The sequence below is a fragment of the Acinonyx jubatus genome, chromosome B1 (assembly GCF_027475565.1).
Source record: "Acinonyx jubatus isolate Ajub_Pintada_27869175 chromosome B1, VMU_Ajub_asm_v1.0, whole genome shotgun sequence".
In the NCBI taxonomy this organism is placed as follows: domain Eukaryota; kingdom Metazoa; phylum Chordata; class Mammalia; order Carnivora; family Felidae; genus Acinonyx; species Acinonyx jubatus.
The window spans coordinates 76,775,770-76,797,532 of record NC_069382.1 but is presented as its reverse complement, the minus strand read 5'-3'; the positions used below and the strand labels follow the sequence as shown (position 1 = coordinate 76,797,532).

At 35.0% G+C, this 21,763-nt stretch overlaps 1 long non-coding RNA gene across 3 annotated transcripts in view; it reads left to right on the top strand.

Moving 5' to 3' along the window:
- Positions 1-738: 738 nt before the first annotated feature.
- LOC113601111 (uncharacterized) overlaps positions 739-21,763 on the top strand; it is a 49,794-nt gene continuing 28,769 nt past the window's right edge. For 2 of the 3 annotated variants that reach the window (XR_003422260.2, XR_008296080.1), the window contains exons 1-2: positions 739-816; positions 20,141-20,242. This is a non-coding gene — a long non-coding RNA (uncharacterized LOC113601111). Of the gene's footprint in view, positions 817-17,234; positions 17,371-20,140; positions 20,243-21,763 lie in introns of those variants that run through there. The other variant, XR_008296081.1, reaches the window with a different exon arrangement.

Here is a 21,763-nt window from a genome sequence, read left to right as displayed (position 1 = left end):
ATGAGTTTGTCATGAACCAGCCCATCAGGTGCAAGGGCCATAAAATGAGGCCATGAGGGACACAGTGTTCCTGATGACAGTAGTAAATCTGTTTCAAGTAAAGTGAACTGTTTGCTTAAACTTTCCCATGTTCTGTCAGACCTTTGGCACTGAGAACCAACTCAATACAGAAATTAGCTCACCCAGAGACTGCAGGGCAGAAAGACTCAAGTACAGATTGTTGCATCAAAATTGTATTTAGTAAAGCAAAGCTCTCATGAAATATTTGGTATATTGTTTTTTTAAACTTTCTGGTTTGAATAGAATTTTCCTTTCTTATATTACTGTTCTTTTAGCATAAAATGTGAAACAAAGTTCTTACCTGATAAAATATGTATATATATATATGTATATATATATGTATATATGTATATATATGTATGTATATATATGTATATATATGTATGTATGTATGTATATATATATGTATATATATGTATATATATACATATGTATATATACATATTTCAGCTCTCTGACAAATCTATACTCTCTTAATTTTAATTTTTTATTAAAATTATACAAGGAAAATTATTTAGCATCCCAAGGAAGCATTGATTGTACTTATCCTCACGGACATTTCTTATTTTATTTTTATTTTTATGTGGACTTTTTTCTACTTCCTTTTCTCCAGTGAACATTGTTTCAAATAAAGCTGTCTTATATAGAACGACATGGTTGCTAGGGAGCCAGAGTCACAACGGCTGATGTTACTAGGGAGGATACAGAGGTGAGTCCCTGATTATAGAAGAGAACCATTTTTCATTCTCCTTGAAAGTGAGTCTTTATATACAGATGACAGGTTCACTAACTCGGTTAGGAATAAGACGTCAGAAAGAAATATGAAATTTTAATATGTTTCCTCAGAGTGATATAAATCTAAAGATATTTCTTCCAGATGAATGGATGGGGTTTATACCCACCTCTATCTTACTCTATGGTAAAAATGCTTTTGGAAAATACCACATAGTGCAAATTGGTTTATAAAACTGGGCAAACTCTCTAAGATCTTGAGCTCAAAACCTGTCATTAGATGAATCTCTGCCCAATATTCCTTTCATTTTCACATTTGATTAAGTATAGGTCAATAAACATCCACTGAGATCTACTATATGCTAGGCATTTTACTAGGGGATTTTCATGTGTTTTCTCATTTAATCTTATAATCCTGATGCAAAGTATTATTATTTTAACAAACACTAGTAAATATTCTAGCTAGTGGAGAAGGCAGAATTTGAATCCCATTCAGTGTCACTAACTCATTTCTCTTAAAACATCTCCTAATGATGAATAGAATAAATACATAAATACATCAGTGTCATATAAACTATACCAACAGTACTTTTTCTGTTAGTTTTATTAATGCTTCTGAAAAAATCCATAAATGGTAAAGTTTAGTAAAATACTTTCAGGAGATTATCCTGGCATTTGAAAACAAAATGTGCTAAACATTGCTTAGTTTTACCATTAGATAATTTAATTTTGTTGTTTGGATTCCCTGTAGGATGTTGTTAATGCCCACGGTTAAACTCAGTTAAAACTTACTGAGTAGATACCTTGTATACAACGTGGTGCTAGAATAGGTAGGATTGTCATTATGAAGCTTTCTATATAACATGGTGGAGATATTACCAGATGGCAAAAGGAAAGCATTTTGAGTATGAATCCTTTTTTTTAAATGTAATCTCTGTGTTCAACGTGGGGCTCAAACTCATGACCCTGAGATCAAAAGTCACCTGCTCTATCAACACAGCCAGCTTGGAGCACCCTGAGTAGACATCTTTAATGCCTTTTCAATATTTGAAATTTGCAAACAATCATATCAGCAACATGATCCTCTTCAACTTTAGATACCTACAGTCTTCAGTACCCTAGAACACATTAGTGGAGTCCTAAGGTCAAAGCCAAACACTATCTTTACACAACTTCTGAGATTATGGAGTTTTCATTGTCACCAGCATCCATTCACAGAATCTGAATAAGAGCATATGGAATAAACTAATACACTTTAAGAAAAGGTTGTGAATCTTGAGGTTTACACGAGATGAAGACATGAGCCACACTGAAGAATGGATTGGCACCCTATTAGCCTGAGAAACCACATCCCATAACCCAGAATATCTTTTAGAAAACAAAAGTGGATTAAAAAAGAGAGAGACATGTTCTTGGAGAGCAAGCTGTATGACTTGAGTGGGATTTATTGAGGTAGTTATTGTGTCTGGGTTTTCAAGAGTGCTGGAAAATTTTATGATCACCACTAGGCACTTGTAGCCTGGTCAGTGGAGATATAAGAGAAAGATTATTTAACGCTTCTGAATGTGGATTTATTGTCCGTGGGAATTAGGATTGAGAGTCTTTCCATGTATTGCTTTTTCTTATGCTAGATTATTTTTTTAAGATTTTTTTAAAGAAATTTTGGTCTTTTCCTCTGAAATACCTATTTGTTGATTACTGTGAGGGGCAGGACATGTGATTAGGTGTATTGGCTCAAGTGTAGCAAATGCCACCCTACCTTAATAGAGGTTGCTTAGAAAGGTAGAATTGGGGATTACTACCTTAATGGTCACCCATGGATTTAGCACTGTCAATCCCTTATCTCACAGAAGGCATGGGCAAACCTTTAAATGACTCCAATTTTAGAGATGGTGACACTGTGCATTAGACATAAGCCTTTGCAGCAGACCTGAGCCTTGAACACAGACCGAAATAAGAGATTTATGGGAAAGACAAGCCTTATTTTTCGAACCACTGGCTGTTCATAAAACATGACAATCAGATAAAACTGTATGAGTTTTAAACATAGGAAGAAAGTGGAGATATTTCTCCACATACTTTGTGATTTTATCTGTAAGCCAACTTTCTAGGAAAAACCTTATAAACAGTTGCAGTAAGCTGCAAGGTGTTAAGGGAAATGGCAATATTAAAATCAGCTGTAGGACTGCATTGTTTACAAATGAGCCAGTTCATTTAGAAGGATTTGATTCATTTAGGGAGTCAAAATAGCCAAACTATTCGTATAAATTACCTATGTTTTTATTTTATTTTATCAAAAAAAATTTTTTTAATGTTTATTTCTGAGACAGGGAGCATGAATCAGGGAGGGGCGGAGAGAAAGGGAGACACAGAATCAGAAGCAGGCTCCAGGCTCTGAGCTGTCAGCACAGAGCCTGATGCAGGGCTCGAACTCACAGACTGCGAGATCATGACCTGAGCTGAAGTCGGACGCTCAACCGACTGAGCCACCCAGGCACCCCATAAGTTACCTGTGTTTTTAAAAATTACCTATGTTGAAATATTCTAGGGGTTATGTGTATATATACAATTCACAAAGCATCCAGAAGTTAGTTGGAAGTTTTGGACATGGTTTAATGTGCCCCCTCCCCTCTGCCTTAGTACTGAAAAGGAAACATTCAGTTCTCCCCAAGATACCTACTGACCTTATTTTATGTCAGGCATTGCAAATGTGCCTATGGGTTAGACATAGGGAAATACAATCCTACTATTAAATAAAAAAGAATATTTATTAAACACAACATTGCCCTTGAGACAGGTTGTACGAAACAAAATAGGATTATTTGACCTTGCGTGCTATGTCAGTCATCATTGCCTATTTTAGAAGATCTTGGTTCATCATAGCAAAGACCCAAGAGACTTGCATATTTTTAGGTTATAATCACAAGAAATTAAAAAACTGTTTCATAAATATTTAAAGTCTTCTTTTTCTTCGGATACATACAAATAATTGCCGATATGGTTTTTTTCTTTTGTTTTTCTCTTTGAATAGGCAATGGCTACAATTGATTCAGTGCTACTTTACCAGAATAAGTAAAGGTCTATTTGCCTTGCATGATATTAAATTAAATCTGTCTGAGAGATAAACAACTTAAATTTTAATGCTTCATATTCAAGAGTGCATCTGTGCTAATATTTAAATAATACAATACATCTATCTTTCAGACTCTGATTTAAAGTTTCGGTCTTCTTTGGTTTTAGGCTTTTGTTGAAAGCTCTAAATTTATTTAATCCTTCTCTTTTCCAGAAAGGTGAAGGTATTAGTCTAAACCTTGCCTGACTAAAAAAAGAGTGCAAATCTTACTTCAGATTCATCCACTGAGTTATTTATTTTACTAGTTTACATCAAGGCTTAGTCATAAAGGCAAATAGTATGAAGCAATGTTACCTGTAATATTCTTTAGTATATTTGATAGAAGTATAGAATGACCACATCATCAAATATATGCCTATAAAGAAATTTATTTTATGTCTTTCCTCACCGATTTGAATTACTCCATTCCCCAAATCACTGAAGGTAAAGCAATCTTTCTAGGATTTCTATATGAATATAGGTATTTCTTTTTCACTTTTCATATATAAGATGAACCAGTGGAGTGTAAATACATTTTCATTTTCAATTTTTTCCCCTCCTTTATATTGGTATATATTGTTGCCAAATTACCTCCTTCTTTATGGAGGGTTTGTAATACAGACACACTCACTTTGCCTCATGAGACAAGATAGTGTAAGGAAAAAAAAATTCAGGGCCCTAATACTCTTCCTTCCCTTAACTTGGGTGCAGTTCTAAACCTTGAAGAACTTCAGTCTCTTTATTTGCAAAATGGAGTCAATCTATCTACCTTTTTTGGATTTTATGAGGATTAAATTAACATTCAAAACAAATAGATCCTGACAAATTGTGGGCAATAAAAAAGTGTCAGCCCTTTTCTCCTTATTGTTAACTGTGAATACATTCGTGGGACAAAGCCAATCATTCTTTTCTCTTCCTTCCACTAAGATCCAGGAGAAATGGCAAGACTTTATTTTACTTTTCATAATGTGTAGGTTGTCATTAAGAAGTTGTGGAAGTTAGTACTAGGAGATAGTCATGGTATTGTTTCATGTTTGTTTCTTAGAAGTAACTGAAGTATACTCATTTGAAATTTTATTAACCACAGAAACTATTGTATAGCTTGACAAATAAATCGAGTTGGCTTGAAATTTTATGTTTCTTGGAAAAGGTGTGTAGCGATCAAATACATTATTTTCACTTTGCGAATATTTAGTTCATAGTTATGCCTGAAGGAGTTCTTAATGAGTTTTAATATGATTCCCAGACGAAACAGTTAACATCTAACCTTGTAAAAAATTCCATAATTCTTAGGCATTTGTGATGGATAAGAGTCTCACTGATGGCCATCACCAGTTTCTTCCTTCTCTAAACCTGTCCATTGTTCCTCATATCAAGAGTGGAATCTAATTTCCATCTCCTTGAATCTGGGCTGGCCTAACTAGCTAGTGTGACCAATAACATGGAGCAGGAGTGATGCTCTGTAGCTGCTAAGACTAGGTTATAAGAAGTTTCACATCTTCTTTGTTGGTCTTTTGGGATGTTTCCTCAACCTTCCTTGTTGTGAGAACTCCCAGACACATGGAGAAGCCATGTGTAGGAGTTCCAATTGGCAGTGACAGCTGAGCCGTAGTTGGTGGCCATTATCAGCAGCCAACCATGAGAATGAGCCGCCTTAGATGTCCAGCCCAGTCAAGGCTTCAAATGACTCTAGCCCCAGTAACTGTTGGACTGCAACCACATAAGAAGCCCTGAGTTAGAACCAGTCAACCTACAGAACCATGAGAGAAAAAATTAAAAACCTGTTGTTTTAAGCCACCAAGTTCTTGGTAGTTTGTTATGTAATTGAAATATGGGTAACAGGAATAGCATTATAAACAAGCTACATGTTCATATAAAGATGTGGTGTCTGTTATGTTAAACCTCAACATATTAAACAATTTGTGTCCTTAATAGGACCAAATCCTGTTTTTTAATTTCAATGTGATCGAGTTCTAAAAAAACATAGTGAGTGTATGGTGTTAGATTTGAGGGGGAGAATCAAAATATAGAATTTTGGAACTCTGAGCCTCATATGCATCCATCCATTCATTTAAATATTGATTATGTACATATGCAAAGCAATATGCCAGGTGCTGTGGGGGATAAAGGGATGAGTCAGAAAGCTGTACCAATATTAGCATTTTGGAAGACCCTCCCTTTTCCCTCTGAAGACAATAAAACACAGTGTTCAAGTTTCCTGCTGGGTTTTCTTTTGGTGTTCTTTTCAGTTTTCTTTCTTCTATTCTTTTGACTTTTTTTTCCCCTTCAGATTGTAGTTTCTTTTAGTGTTTGGGAAGTGTAAAAAGAAAAAAAAACCCTTAATTTGAAGGAAAAATAGTCACATACATAATTACATAGTTATAAAAAAACACACAAACTAGTAATGTTAGTAAGCAATCTAAGTTTTGGTGAAGATTTTTATTTTTATTTTTTGACCCAGTTTATTTCTTTTTGACACTATAATATTGTTGTCTTTTGGTGAGATTTATGTTCATGATTTGATATAAATGACAAGAAAGATAATATAATTTTTCTGTAGCTCAGATGCTTCAAGGGTGATAAACCAACTATTAATTGCTTTCAAGTACTGTGACTTTAAGAATATGGACTTCAAAGGGAGAGAAGCTGAACCATATTTGTGACTGACGTTTACTATATTTTTTAATGTAGGTAATTTTCAAAACACTCTAAGCGTAAGTTTTATTATTTAAAAAGTGAGCATAAAACTGGTACTGGGGCGCCTGGGTGGCTCAGTCGGTTAAGCATCTGACTCTAGATTTTGGCTCAGGTTATGATCTCACAGTTGTGGGATTGAGCCCTGCGACCGACTCCACGCTGTGGATCATGCTTTGGTTTCTCTCTCTCTCTCTCTCTCTCTCTCTCCCAAAAATAAATAAATAAAAACTTTAAAAACATGGAGGGGGATGCCTGGTTGCTCAGCTGGTTAAGCGTCTGACTTTTTATTTCAGTTCAGGTCATGATTTCGTGGTTTGTGGGATTGAGCCCCACATTGGGCTCTGTGCTGACAGTGTTGAGCCTACTTGGGATTCTCTCTCTCTTTCTTTCTCTGCCCCTCTCCCACTTGTTCATTCTCTCTCTCAAAATAAATAAACATTTTTTTAAAAACTTAAACAAATTATACTGATATCCAAAGGCTATTATGAGTATTGGACACAAATATGCATGTAGAGTACTTGCAAGAGCTCTAGCACATAGTAAGAGAACCAACATTTTTCTGAAATTATGGTCATGGGAGATTACATTTTTAAGGTATGAAAAAATGGTGATGCTGATAGTTTAAGGAAATGTGGGTTCCACAGTCAGTGGGGCATTTAAAAATTGTCTAGATCTGTTTACTTTTTACAAATGGTACCAAAATTTAAAATGATCATTTAGGAGTGCAAGCTTTCTTTAAGTGTAATCCCATAAAAATGGGTCGTTTATCTAGTTGAAATGGGGGTAGGGATGAATCTCACTTTCTGCAGTGATTCATGTAGGATGAAAACCTAATGGATTAGCAAAGTCCAGGTTAACAATGGTCACATTAGGCTAATCTTTCCATATTTGTGACTATATTTCTTTTTAGTTCTGCTTGGCCATGTGTTGGAAGCCCTTGAAACTATATATTATCCTAAATGTCCTACATCATCTCTTGCCTCCCTGTGAGAGCAGAGTTCCTGCTCCTCATTCTGCCTGCAGAGTCCTAACCTGTGCTTTTGCTCTGGAGATCAGCTTCATTGCTCCAGCTTGGAGGGGAAAGGACACAAGTGGAATATGTTTTAAGGAAAAAAAACCTTGGAATGTGTTAAATTTACTATTGCAAACATTTTATTCCAATTACAAAATGAAATCAAACATGTTTCACCTTAATTGCTCAAGCAGACTGAGCTACATTTTCATCTCATAGCTTTAAGTTTTATAATTTGGGATTTCTCCAAATATATTCTAGGGAAGTTGGTGAAGGCACTACCAGCTGGTGAGCACAGATGTTATTTCATTAACATACTTAGCCAAACCATGATGACTCCTAATATATGTTTCCTTAATCCAGGATGTTTCTTTCCTTGAGTTCCTTTTCTCAAAGACTTCCAAAAATTTCCAGGGATGCCAGCACATATTCATGAGATTTTCCTGGTTGTAGGTCTTTCTTTGGTGAGTCCATTCCAAACTCCACAGAACTTAAAGCTGCTCCCCAATTCTTGTGCATCTCAAGTATTTGCCACTACTATCAGTGATGAGGCTGGCTGTGTTTTGTATCTGGCACAGGGGGTCTCACAGCTTACTCTCGCACCTATAACGTGTAAATAAGAGCATCTCTTCTGCTCTCTGTTAGAGGGAAGGCTAAAAGTTTGCCTGAAAGAAATAAGTCCTAGAGTAGTTGGTGACAGCTTTTTTTAATTAAACAAGAATAAAAATTTAAGAATAAAATATGCTTATTTTAAAATTTGAAATAATGTAAATTCATGTAGGTAAAAGGGGGAAACCCCCACTTTTGTCCATTTTGTTCACATCTTCTATATATTTCTATTCTTTTGTTTCTCTATATGTGTATATACATATTTTAAATCGGAGCTCTTAGAAGGAAGAGAAAGAGAAGGAGGCAGAAGCAATATTTGGGAAGATAATGGATGAAAATGTACCAACTTTGCTTTGATTAGTGTTTCATGATATGTTTTTTATTCATGCTTTCATTTTCAACTTTTCTATTTTTTCTATGTTGTATCCCTTATAATTATATATTATAATTATAATTATATATTCCTTATAATTAATATGCAACTTGTAATTTATAAGGTATAGCCTAAAATTTTTTTCCTTTAACTGGAACATATGGTACATTTAAATTTAATGCAACTACTAACATTTCAAATTGTCCTGTCTTTTTTCTCCTTTCTTGCTTTTTTAGGGTTGATTATTTTTTTATTATTCTAGTATACCCTTCCACTACTTTGGAAGTTGTATATTATGTTTTTTCTTTTAGTGGTTTCCCTAGAAATTATAATGTGAATAATCAAAGTCTAATGCCATATAATACCTTTACCCTTTTCCTAGACAGTAGAAATCTTAAAGACTTTTAATGCCATTTACTCCCTTCTTGATTTATACTACTTTGCTAGATATTTTAATTCTATCTTTTCTATATTCCACAATATATTATTACCATTTTTTTGTTTAATATAGTCAAAGTTCACTTAAATTTACTCAAATACTAATTTCTTTGCTCTCTATTTTTTCTTATATCTCAGACTTTCCATTGGGGATCACTTTCTTTATACCTGGAGAATATCCCCTAGAATTTTATTAATGAAGATCTCTTAGTGGAAAACTTTCTCAATTTTGCTTATAAGAAAAATGTCATTATTTATCCTCTTTAAAAATTATATCTTCGGGGCACCTGGGTGGCTCAGTGGGTTATGCGTCCGACTTCAGCCAGGTCACGATCTCGCGGTCTGTGAGTTCGAGCCCCGCGTCAGGCTGTGGGCTGATGGCTCAGAGCCTGGAGCCTGTTTCCGATTCTGTGTCTCCCTCTCTCTCTGCCCCTTCCCCGTTCATGCTCTGTCTCTCTCTGTCCCAAAAATAAATAAAAAAACGTTGAAAAAAAATTAAAAAAAATTATATCTTCTCTGGATATAGAAGTCTTGATTGACAGTCATTTATTTCAGCCCATTGAAAGTGCTGTTCCACTGGCTTTTGATTTCATTGAGGCTATTGAAAAGTCAGATGTCAGTCTGTTGTTACATTGAAAAAAAATCTGATCTCTGGCTTCTTTTAATACCATCTCTTTGTCTTTGGTCGTGTGCTGCTTTACTGTAATGTGACATTTCTTCTGTGGGGGATGTATTAAGACTCTGCAATTTGTGAATTGATGTGTCTTTTATCATTTCTAGATATCTTCCCACTATCTTCCCAAATACTGTCCTTGCCTTGTTCTCTCTCTCCTGTCCATCTGGGGCTTTGATTGAAAATATGTGAGGCATGCTAACTCTACCCTCAATCTTCTTACCCCATTTCTTTATTTCTTCACACTGCATTGTAGACAGTTTCTTCTGATCAATATTCCAATTAGTTTTCTTTTTAGCTGTTTTTAATCTGTTCACGGTCACATCAGTTGAGTTCTTAAATTTGAATAAATGTATTTTTTTTAATTTCTAGAGTATCTCTTTTATTCTTTCTCATTATCTGCTGGGTCATTTTTTATAGTGTCCACAGATATATTAATTCTTCTCTTTAATAGGCATTTTATAATTTAGAGCTCATTAATTAAATACCTGAAATCTCAGTTTGTTTTGGCTCTTGTTGTTGCTGTTGTTCTAATAATGCCTTCATTTGCTGTGTACATTGTAAGTTTTAATTCTTTGTTGCTTATTTTCTTTGGGAAATTATTTGTGGGAATTGTTGAGTCCTAGAATGAAGATGAATTCCTCTAAAAATCTGAAGAGTATTTTTGGTTTTTTCTTCCATGTACCTGAGGGAACTGTGTCTGTGACTATCTTAAAGTAAATTTATAGTCTGAGGTATTTTGGACCACACAAATGAAATGAATTTTAGCTACAGATATATTGAAAAGCTGGTTTACAACTTTTCATTGAAGATTTATCCTTTTTGTTTTCCTTTAGTACCAAGTCAGATTTCCTTGTAGCCTCCTGGAAGTGGGGAAAGAGGGATGGGCTTATTTCTGATTTACTTTCATTTAGTTTGTGGACACCTGGAGTCACAGATTATTGATGGGGAAGTGTCTTTTATCAACTTCCTAACTTGGGTTAACTTTGTGCTTTATTTTTAATCCCCATGATTCCATGAGGCTATGAAAATGAAATTCAAGTTTCTAGGTTTAGAAAATGCCCCCATGTTAACACTACATTAGTCCTATGCTAACTCTTTGGATTCATTTTTTTCCCTGTTTTTGATTGGAAATAAATTACTATTTTGTCATATCATAGCTGCTTTTAATATGACATTTTTATGATTAATCCAGTATTTTTAGTTGTTTTCAAAAGGATAATCAGTCCCTTCAAATTCCTAACTGCCATAATAACTGAAGCATAAATCCCCATTCTTGTCTATACTATTAGTATATTACTTAATCATATGGAGCTTTGTCACATCTCTTACTTTGTGATTAGTAATTATTAGGCTGTGTAACATTTTATTATATGTGTCACCATTCTAATTGTATTATAAACACCTAAATCAACATTCATGTGACACATATGGCACCCCAAGAGTGAGGATCACATTACTGGTGCCAGAATATATTGGCTGATTGAAAGACTAGGGTTTAATTTTTCCATTTTAGGAATATTCTTTTTTTTTTTAATCTATCAGTATAGCACCATGACCCACTGACAGTAAGTTTATGCTCTTTAAGTTGTTTTCTCCATACACACTGATTAATTTGTACTGATCTATTTCTACTCTTTGGGCAAGGACATTTATCACCAGGGGCTTGTATTCATGAGCTGGAGAAGATCAGGAAATGCAAGAGCAGACTACTTGTGAGTGTGTGTGAAATGGTGGAGGCAGAAATGGTGGAAGCAGGTTAGTTTTCTCTCAATATCTACTCTCCTTTTCTCTCATTACAAGAGGGTTTTTGGTTAGATACATGTCTTCCTAGAATAATAAAATATACTGGCCAGCCTCCTTTGTAGTGATGTATGAAATATAACAATATTCCGTGGGCTGTAAGTGGAAATACCCTGTGAGAGCTTCCAGGACCCTTTGATATGATACAACTGGCATGTACCTATTGAACCTTCACAACCACTTCCTCTAACCTGTTACCTAGAATATATGTGATGGCTATAATTCCATCTCAGGTCATGTGTGAAGACCATGCCCAAAGGATGGCACGGTGGAATGTTGGAAGGAGTCTGGATCCCTGAGGACATTGTGGAACAGGGCCGCCCTACTGTCTCACAGTAATGTTTAGCTATGAGCTCTTACCTGAGAGACAAATGAACTTTTAGCTTGTTTAAGCCACTGTTGTTTTATGTTTCTGCTATTCACATCTGAACATTATCCTAACTAATCTAATGAGTAAATAGTTAATTCCAGAAATTATGCTGTCAGAGGGTTTGCTTTTAAATATCTGGGATCCAGCACGTAACATTTAGTCACACCTGATTAATGGTTTTTGTCACTCCGTAGGTGGGATTGGATGGTAAATAGCATAAGCTAATAATGTAACATCTGTTTTATATGCTTAAATTAAATGCAGAGTAAACTTTACAGTTTTCAGTGTATGTTTTGAGTTCCATTATTTTACAATTTGTTTTGTTATCTTTTTAAAGTCTCCAGCTTAAATATCTTCCCTGTATCTTGTTGATATTGTATGGACTGGATAAAACCCCAGAAAAAAATGTTGTTAAGGTTGGGCTTCATGTCATAATGCACTGGGTGGCCCTGGAAACATGAGACATTTTTATAAACATAACATAGCTAGGTGTTTTTGCTTTATATCCATGTATATAAATCTCCCCACTGAAAACAAAATAAATTGATGAGAGCAATTTCTATGATGTTGATTTTTTTTTGTCACGCCACTGAAGTCTTAACACGATTCTTATTTCGGCAACTGATTATTTTTATGGAAATACGAAGGGAAATGTAAAGGTTTTACCAAGCCTTTCAGGAACAGATAATTACTATGTAATATATCCATTCCAGGGCCTAGAATTGGTTAGTTTTCCAACTCATTTTACGGAATGGCAAAATCCTGCTGTTGATTCCAGAAAAGATAACCCAAAAATGATAACTAAAGGAAAGTCCATCTATGGATATAGATGCAAAATCTTAAATAAAATAACAGCAAATTAAAACAACAGTATACAAATCACCATACCTCATGACCAAATAAATATTTTTTAGGTTGGCAAGTATGGGTCAACATTAGGACAGATGCAAGTGTGATTCATTTTACCACTAACTTAAAAGTGGAGGGAGGAGATCATTCAATTTTCAACTGAAAAATTCCTATTTTTATCAGAGATCCTGATCAAGTCTCTTAGAAAGATAGAAATAAAGAGAAAAATCCCTTAACTAAATATAGTGTATTTATAAAAGACCTTAAGCACAGATCTTACATAATGGCAAAATATTAGAAATGTTCTCATTATAGGCAAGCACAAGACAAAAGTTTTCACTACAACTGGTAGTGCCGATATTCGATGAGAAATCCTGTTCAATTTAATAAATTAAAAAATTTTATATATATGTGTGTGTATATCATTTCTAAATTACATAAGGTTTATGCTTTATAATATTATTTATATTATACAATACATTATATAATTTATACATGATTATATAAATAATATACAAATCTCTTTCTATATAGACTGACTGAAGTCAGTCTAGAACATCTGAGTAAATTACACAGACAGGTAACCGAGGCTCATTTGCCTGATCTATGTAGTACTAGTACCTTTCCTTCAATCCATGCCTATGGCACCACTGGGGACACGCTGACGGGGGAAAAAGGATCTGGGCCTGGCTCACAAAAATGTTGGTATAATATGTTGGTGCTAGTCACAAAACAGTTGCTGCTGTATGAAAGCCCCACTCGATCTTGACCCTGAAGGAAAGTGATTAAGAGAAATCTTCCCCTTGGACACAATTAAGAGCAATACACTTGATTATCTGTTGCACATTGAAAAAGAAGTGGCATGAGTAAAGGATGTATACTGACTCCTGAGGAGTTGGAAATAATATAATCAAATAGTCAGAAGGAACAAAACACAGACATGAGACAAAGATGTCCAGCAGAAACCTATGTACATAGACTACCAGAAAACAGCAATCTCATACAAAGCTCTTGGCAACCAAGTAGACAATGAATGTCAGTTAGCTTCTTACTGAGTCATCCCAGTGCTTATATAATGGAGCAATGAAGCCATGGTAGTAAGGATGGAATGTAAGCAAAGATCAAAACCATATGATTCCTTTCACTAAGGCTTATCTTTTCATCCCACAATCTTAGTCTTTGCTAGATTAGAGATCCTAGCTTTTCTTCCATGGGATCCACCCAACAGGGGGGTTATAATTACCAACTTGCCACTTTGGGGTCCCTTTGCCAGTGAACAAAAACAAAAACAAATAAACACACAAAAAGCAGGCAGTAGCCTGGAATAAAAAAGACGCATACATGTATAGAAATTATCCTTTTAATAAAAAATATGTATATATGTGTGTGTAACAGAGAATATATAAAAATCATCTACAAGTCAGCAAGAAATGAATCACCCAATAGAGGGAAAAACATGAAATATGAATAAATACATAAACTTTTGAAATGATAGTAACTCTGCTGTGAAAATCAGGGAAATTAAATGAAAGCAATTGTGATAAATGTAGATATTCCCTCAAATTTAGAAAAAAAGTAAAAAGATTGATGATTGATAATATCCAGTTTTGGTAAATTTGTGGGGAAATGACAACTCTGAATATACTGTTTGTGGAAATATAAATTGGTTAAGCCTCTTTGGTGGGCCTTTGGAAATCTTTATCAAAAATTTTAAATGAGCTTAACGCTTGAACCAAATTTCAACTTCTATGTACATAGGTATCTAGTTATATGCCAAGATATTCACTGAAGCAGAGTTTATAATCAACTGAGAGAAGCCTAAATATAAATCAATAATGAAATGGTTAAATATCAGCTTTATATAATAATATTCTGCTACAGTTTAAAAATAGGAAATACCTATAAGATATCTGGACATATTTTTAAGAAATATTTTTTTAAAGTAATGTGTATGATATGATTTTATTTATGAAAATAAAAAAAATTTGTTATACACATATATACTTTGTGTAGAAATGCACACACTAAGCATCGACAAAATTTACATTGATCTTTCAGGAAGGTTCTATGGGAGAGACAGCAGGAAGAGGGCAGCAGGGAGCGTAAGGTGGTATTTACTTTGTAACCTACATACTTTTGTCTTATTTGCATGTATTAAAAAAAATTAAAGCCTATGCAATTTTAAAGTGGTTACAAAGATCCAAGATTCTTTCTTTCTTGTTTGTGGCTATTCCTGCCCAAAATGTTCTTGCATCTATTCTTGTATCTTATATCATGAGTAAGTCATACAGCATTCAAGGTGTCCATTTTAAAGGAAAGCCTAATTGATCATTAGGAATTTAGTATACACGTGAAATCATTTTTCAGGACAAAAACAGTGTAAAATGGTAGCCATTGTTACAATAAATGTGTATTTATATTATGTGGACAGTGGTTTCACTCATTATAGATATACAGGTTCTAACAATGCCGTTTGTTTAGGTGTAAACACAATTCTCTCAGACAGTAAGGCTAGAGAATAAGATGGTGAATTTCTATTTCATTTGAGATAATCTTAAAGAGCTTGAAAATTAGAGGAGAAAAAAACAGGTAAATGTGACTCCAGGATTTTTTCTAGAATGTTTCATATTCTGCCAGTTCTAAAGAGCCTCCTGAAGGGACAGATGCTTTTCACTTATTGTCTATTATGTTTTCAGTGGATTAGGAATAAGAATCTTGCTCAAGGAATCCTGCAATGTATTGTAGTCACTAGGATTCCTATCATGTTTTTTATTCTTGGTGGAAGCAAATGGTTGTCATATGACTAGGAATTATGGCTCTCATTTTTGAACACTATTAATGCCCCAGAAAGTCAAGGTTTTCACCTAAGAAAAAATGTAAACTTAAATTGGGGAATAATAATGTCCAGTAAAACTGTGTCTAAGTTACATTGAAAGAGAGGTTAAGGAATTTTAAAAAGGTAATATTATCCCCTGAAGGAAACTGTTTTAGGTTATTTGATATTACATCAAGGCAAAACATTTCTTCTTTTATGTTTGGAGAAAACAAACGAATGAAACGTGTACCAATTACATTTTTACTAGTCACTGCTGACAGATTCAACTTCATATTGATTCCATTTATGAAACCTGAACTGATACCCCCTTTTGTGACTCAATGAAGCTCTGCCAATCTGCAGTGGGTCTAACAATGTGCTGGGAGACAGATGCGTATATGGAATGTAGACAAGGACCAGAGGGAAAAAGTTACTGAAAACAGGAATACCTAAATTTTCAACCCACTGTTGGGAAATTACATCCAGGGAGGCAGCACTGAATTTTACTGTAAAATTCTAAGAAAGAAGGAGGTCTACCAAAGAAGGGCCTCAATAAAATAAAATGGAGGCAATTGAAAGCTTGGCAAGCAGAAATGCATGTCTGGGTAATTCTATTAATATGGGATTTCAAGGGAGTAGTGTGTGAAAGAAGAGACTCAGATAAAGAAACTTAGAACTAGAGAGGTCAAACAGTTTAGCTCTTATTTCATTTCTAATACATCTAGGGCAACTTCTGGCTGTCAGTCTGTAGCTCTTTTACTACATTTGGTCCTTCTTTTCCTTTAAAGAGAAAGCCTTTTCTCAGAAGCAACACTGAAGCAAGTCAACAAGGGAATCTCTATGGACAGAAACATGGAGGGTGTTATAAATAAATATGGAGGTAAATAAATATGTTGATCAGCATAAGAGTGATAAAAGTAAATTTGGCGATAGAAGGTGGCTATCAAGCTTTTTTTTTTCCTGGAACTGGGTGAACTACAATTTTAAAAGTCAAATCAGCCAATATAGGAATAAAAATGGGAGTATTAAATAAATTGAGATGCAAATATTTATGATACAGATTCTATGTTTGCAAAAATAATTTTTCTTATTGAGAATAATGGCTGTTTAAATAATTATCCATGTTTCTATATAGATAGTTTAATCATTTGGGAAGCATGTAAAATACTCCTGGCCTGTGTTAAATGTACTGTTTGGGTTCAGATTATATTTGGCACCTTTTTTTTGACCATCTTTGTTGAAAGCACTTCTACTTTTAGTCTAGTGGACTTTAGTGGAACAATAAAATACCCCTTAGACAGAGTTTTTTTTTAGATAAAATTGTATTCTGTGTATAAAATTAATACATAGTGAAAGATATAGGAAAAGCTAAGGATAGACAGGATAGATGAAAAATGGTATTTCTTATTCCTATCTCTTGGGGATAACCATTGTTAAAGTTTTGACACATTGCTTTCTCAAATGAATATTTTGAGGTATGGAGATCTATGTGTCAATGCTCATATATCTTTACCTGTCTTTCTATTTGTCATCTATCCATCTATCTATTCCTCATACACATCCACACGTGTACACATACACGCACCCCATTTTGTTAAATAAATAAAATTAAAAGAATACAAAGAGCATTTTTAGCTAGACCATGTATTTATGTATACTTTTAATTATTATAATATATTTCTGTTTGAAAAAGAAGATTCATTTTCAGGTCCTAAAAGCCTAGTAATGTCTACATAAAAACTTTAATTTCTCATCCAATTTGAAGGGTCTCCCCTCTACTCAGCCTATTTCTGACACCCTCTGCCTCAAGGACTTGTAATGAGGAAGGTGAGAAACATATTATTATCAATCCTCATCCTACTGTTGGACTTCCCAGTGTTCAAACAAGGGAAGGGGAATTAGAGGAAAAGAGACAAAGTTGTAGATGACTAGTACTATTTTAGTTCTCTGTTGACTAATACTATTTGTTAGCCAGGTCCTCCATTTTGGAAAGTGTCCCAATATTTACACAGAATGGATGGATTTCTAGTTCTTTAGAGTCAGTTTGCACATGCAAGTGCATGCGCGTGCACACACACACGCACACAGAGTTCTGTGCTATGCTGTTTCCTCATACAGATATTTCTCTGACGCCTTAACATGTTTTCCAACTGCCTCCTAGTTTTCCTTTTGGGTCACATCCATCATACCACTTAGCTCTCACGAATCTTATGCATCCTTACCTTGCTATATGGCTGAAGTACAAGCTGCTCCTTATGACTATCTTTTGTCCTTATTTTGCTAACTCAGATGACTCCAGCCCATCACTTGCTTTCAGATTGAGAAGCAGTGTCTAGGGTCCTGAAATTCCAGGCGACACACATCAAGCTCTGTCAAGATTCTCACTTTATTTCAGTCTTTTTTGGAGCATTTGAGGGAGACGTTGAACGGAAGGGAAAATGTCACTGTATTCTCTGTGAGTTTGAACCATTCTTCTCTCTTAAGAGTGCTCTTGAATCCACTTTTGAACTTTAGACTTCGTGTAAGTAGGTTATAGGTGGTGGTAGGAGTTGATAGTTGCTGGAACAGTTCTTTTTTCTTCATTGAATCCTCCATGGAGGTGTCTAGTATCTCTCTTTAGAATGTGAAGTTATTTATAACTCATTGTTCTCAGTTTTGGGGCTTCAGCCAAAATCCTAAGACAACAGGAAAGGTCCTATTCAAATTCTTGAAATATATATATATATATATATATATATATATATATGCACACACCCAGATACAGAGATGATTTCACATTGCTTATGTTGTGCTTTTTAACCTTCTTCTTTTTACTGTCAATTATATCATGTTCATTTATCATGTAATTACATTTCTTTGGAAATGAAATACTAATAATTAATATTTCATCTTTATGAAAATGTCATAATTTATTTTCCCTTTTAATTGTTAAAATGTTAGTTTTTTATTGGATCATAACAGTAATACATGCTCATTAAACATTTTTGAAAAATACAGAAAAGTACAAGAAGACAATAACATCATTTGTAATTCCATGAATAAGGACTACCTGCCTTTTGGTATATTTCTTGCTAGATTTTCTCCCTCTGAATAGCTGTAGATAAGTATATGGATATAGAGATAGTTATATCTATGTATGTGTATATATGTATGCATATACAAACATATTTAATCTCTAATACTTTTTATTATCATACATCTGTATTCAAAAATGAATGGGGTTCCTACTGTATATAGTTTGTACCCTATTTTCACTTCCTATTATATTTTGATTTTCATATTTGAAGAAGTATTTTTGAAACCTATTTTTTTTATTACTAGCAAATCTATGTCAATTATACAAAGGTTAGAACATATAGACTAGCGAAGAAGAAAGTCAAAATAATATTAACTTTTTGGTATTTATCCAGTCTGAAGGTCTACCAAACCGCCTCTAGATAGAAATGAATTCATAATAATACGAATATGCAAATCTCACTAGCTATAGAACACATCAGTCTTCTGCTGCAAAGTCTGTCTCCTATCCCTACCCTCTCCAGTTATTTATGGGCATTCCTCACATTAGAATGCTAATCATTCACTTCTGCTGCTCATTCATCTACTGGTGGCAGCTGTATTAGGATATAGGAGGCATTGGGAGGCCATATCCCTCTGGAGAACCTGGTTGGTGGATGCAGTGTAAGCTGCCATGCTCTAATACCCCAAACCACAACCTTTTGTCTCTGGGAGTTCAGTCCAGTTTGCTACTGAGCTCCTTTTTTTCGCTTAGGATTCTTTCCAGGGATCCCATAGTTCGTACCTGAAATCTGTCCTTCCTACCATCCTCCCTCCACTTCCCATAGTCTCAGAATGATGTCTGTATATGTGGGCAACTAAACTATAGACACAATTACAAAAATACCCTTTGCCCTGGGGGGGATGTTTCAGCCTTGTTGTAATTCATTAGAAGTTGTCAGATGGGAAGTTGGCACAGGCAGTGCTTGCACGTGCACATACATACATACATGCACGCATTTACAGTTATGGGAAAGGTTTTTATAATACACATATTTTATACCATGAAATACTTTTCTGGGTGTATTTATTATTAAATCTTTTAAATTTTTTAATGTTTATTTTTGAAGGAGAGAGAGACAGCATAAGTGGGGGAGGAGCAGAGAGAGAGAGGGAGACATAGAATTTGAAGCAGGCCCTAGATTCTAAGCTGTCAGCACAGAGCCCCATGCGGTGCTCACTCTCACGAACTGTGAGATCATGACCTGAGCCAAAGTCGGACACTTAACTGACTGAGCCACCCAGGCGCCCCTATTATGAATCTTTTATGTGTTTAAAGATTTGTATCTGTGTAAGCATGTGTACATGGTAGTTTTAAAGATGTGTCTATAGATCCTTTGGTACTCCTCCACTAAGGAGAAGCTTAATTACCCTCCCCTTGAATGTGGGCTGGACTTAGTGAGTTGCTTCTAGTGGTAGAATATCACCTCTGATGTTAGATTTTAAAAGACTGTGCATCCATCTAAAGCTCCCTCCCTTCCTCCCTTCCTCTCTCTGTCTCCTTTCACCTCTCTTTCCCTCTTTCTCTCCCCACTCTCCACAGGGGAAGCAAGGTTGTGAACAGTCTTATGGAGATGATCACATGGGGAGGAAATCAAGCCTCTTGCAGTCCTCCTGAGCCTGGAAGAAGATCCTTTAGTCCCAGGTGAGTCTTCACAGATTGCAGTCCTGGCCAATAGCTTGGCTGCAACCTCATGAGAGATTCTGAACTAGAACCATCCAGCTGAGCTACCCCCAGATCCCTGACTCAAAGAAACTTGAGAGAGAATAAAAACAATTGTAATTTTATGCTGTTTATTTTGGGGTAATTTGTTATACATTAATAGATAATGAGCACAGAATAGATAGATAAATAGATGATAGATAAATAGATAGATAGATAGATAGATAGATAGATAGATATAGATAATGTGAGTTATAAATTTATGAAAACCTATGACCCAGGACTCAAGCTTGCAACATTCCCTACTACTCAGTATACCATGAACACTTTTATATGCCATTAAACTTTACCCAATAATATTTTTAAATGATTAACAGCATTCTATGGTATAAATGCAATTTGCTTGACTCCAATACCAAATTTTGGATATTAAACTAATTTCTAGTTATTCATAATTAATAATCCTCTGTTGAACTATAAAATGTATAGTCAGGATTCTTAATTGTAAGCCACAGAAAACTTTTCTTGATGATTTAAACAGAAAAGGGATTTTCTTAGGTAATAGACCTAAAATTACTTAAAAATAAAAAGTAAAAAGCTCTGAAAAATGAAACAAGGGGCAACTGGGTAGCTCAGTTGGTTGGTTAAGTGTCCTACTCTTGATTTCAGCTCGTCATGATCTCACAGTTCATGGGACTGAGCCCTGTGTCAGGCTCTGCACTGACAGTATGGAGCCTACTTGGGATTCTCTCTCTCCATTTTTCTGTCCCTCCCCTGTTTGTCCCTCCTTGTGCACACACACACACTCCCTCTCTCTCAAAATAAATAAACTTAAAAAAAAAAAAGGATATTAGGAAATGGAAAAACAACATACCATATAGCCCTTTGGAGTACAAAAAGCTGCAGAAAATATTCAAATAATATTATGAAAACTGTTTCAGGAGGAAAATGAAGCCACCTCCATATCTTTAATGCTGATCCTACACCTATGGCACTCACTGATCTCGGTGGCACTGCTGACTCAAGTGCCCTGGGAAATCTTGTCTTGTGACTGCCAGGCAGGATTCTCTTAGTCTCTGCTTCTTTCTGATACTGCCTCCCAAGTTTGGGGTTGGTGGGTGTGACTGGTGGAGTCCTTTTCAAAGGCATCTGCCCTCCAAATGAGAAGGGAAAAATGAGAACTTGGCAATTTTAGTTTCTATCCTGGGAGATAAGTTGGATCTTCTACTGAGAACAAGATATAGATACTGAGAAGTGAAAAAGGGTGCCAGATGTCCACTGACATCCACATTGGCATGTGCAACATTAGCTTAAATTTTTCTTGCAGTAATAATAAAATAAAAACCTTTCTCCAACTTAATGTAACTAACCTTCCTGTGTCCAAAATGCATTCCCCTCCTTTCCAAAGGGGAACCACACAAAATGTCATTCACTGCTGCATCCTGGAAAATCCTTTTTCCTTCTAGTTTATTTACAATCTATTGTAATCCTAAGAGACAAACT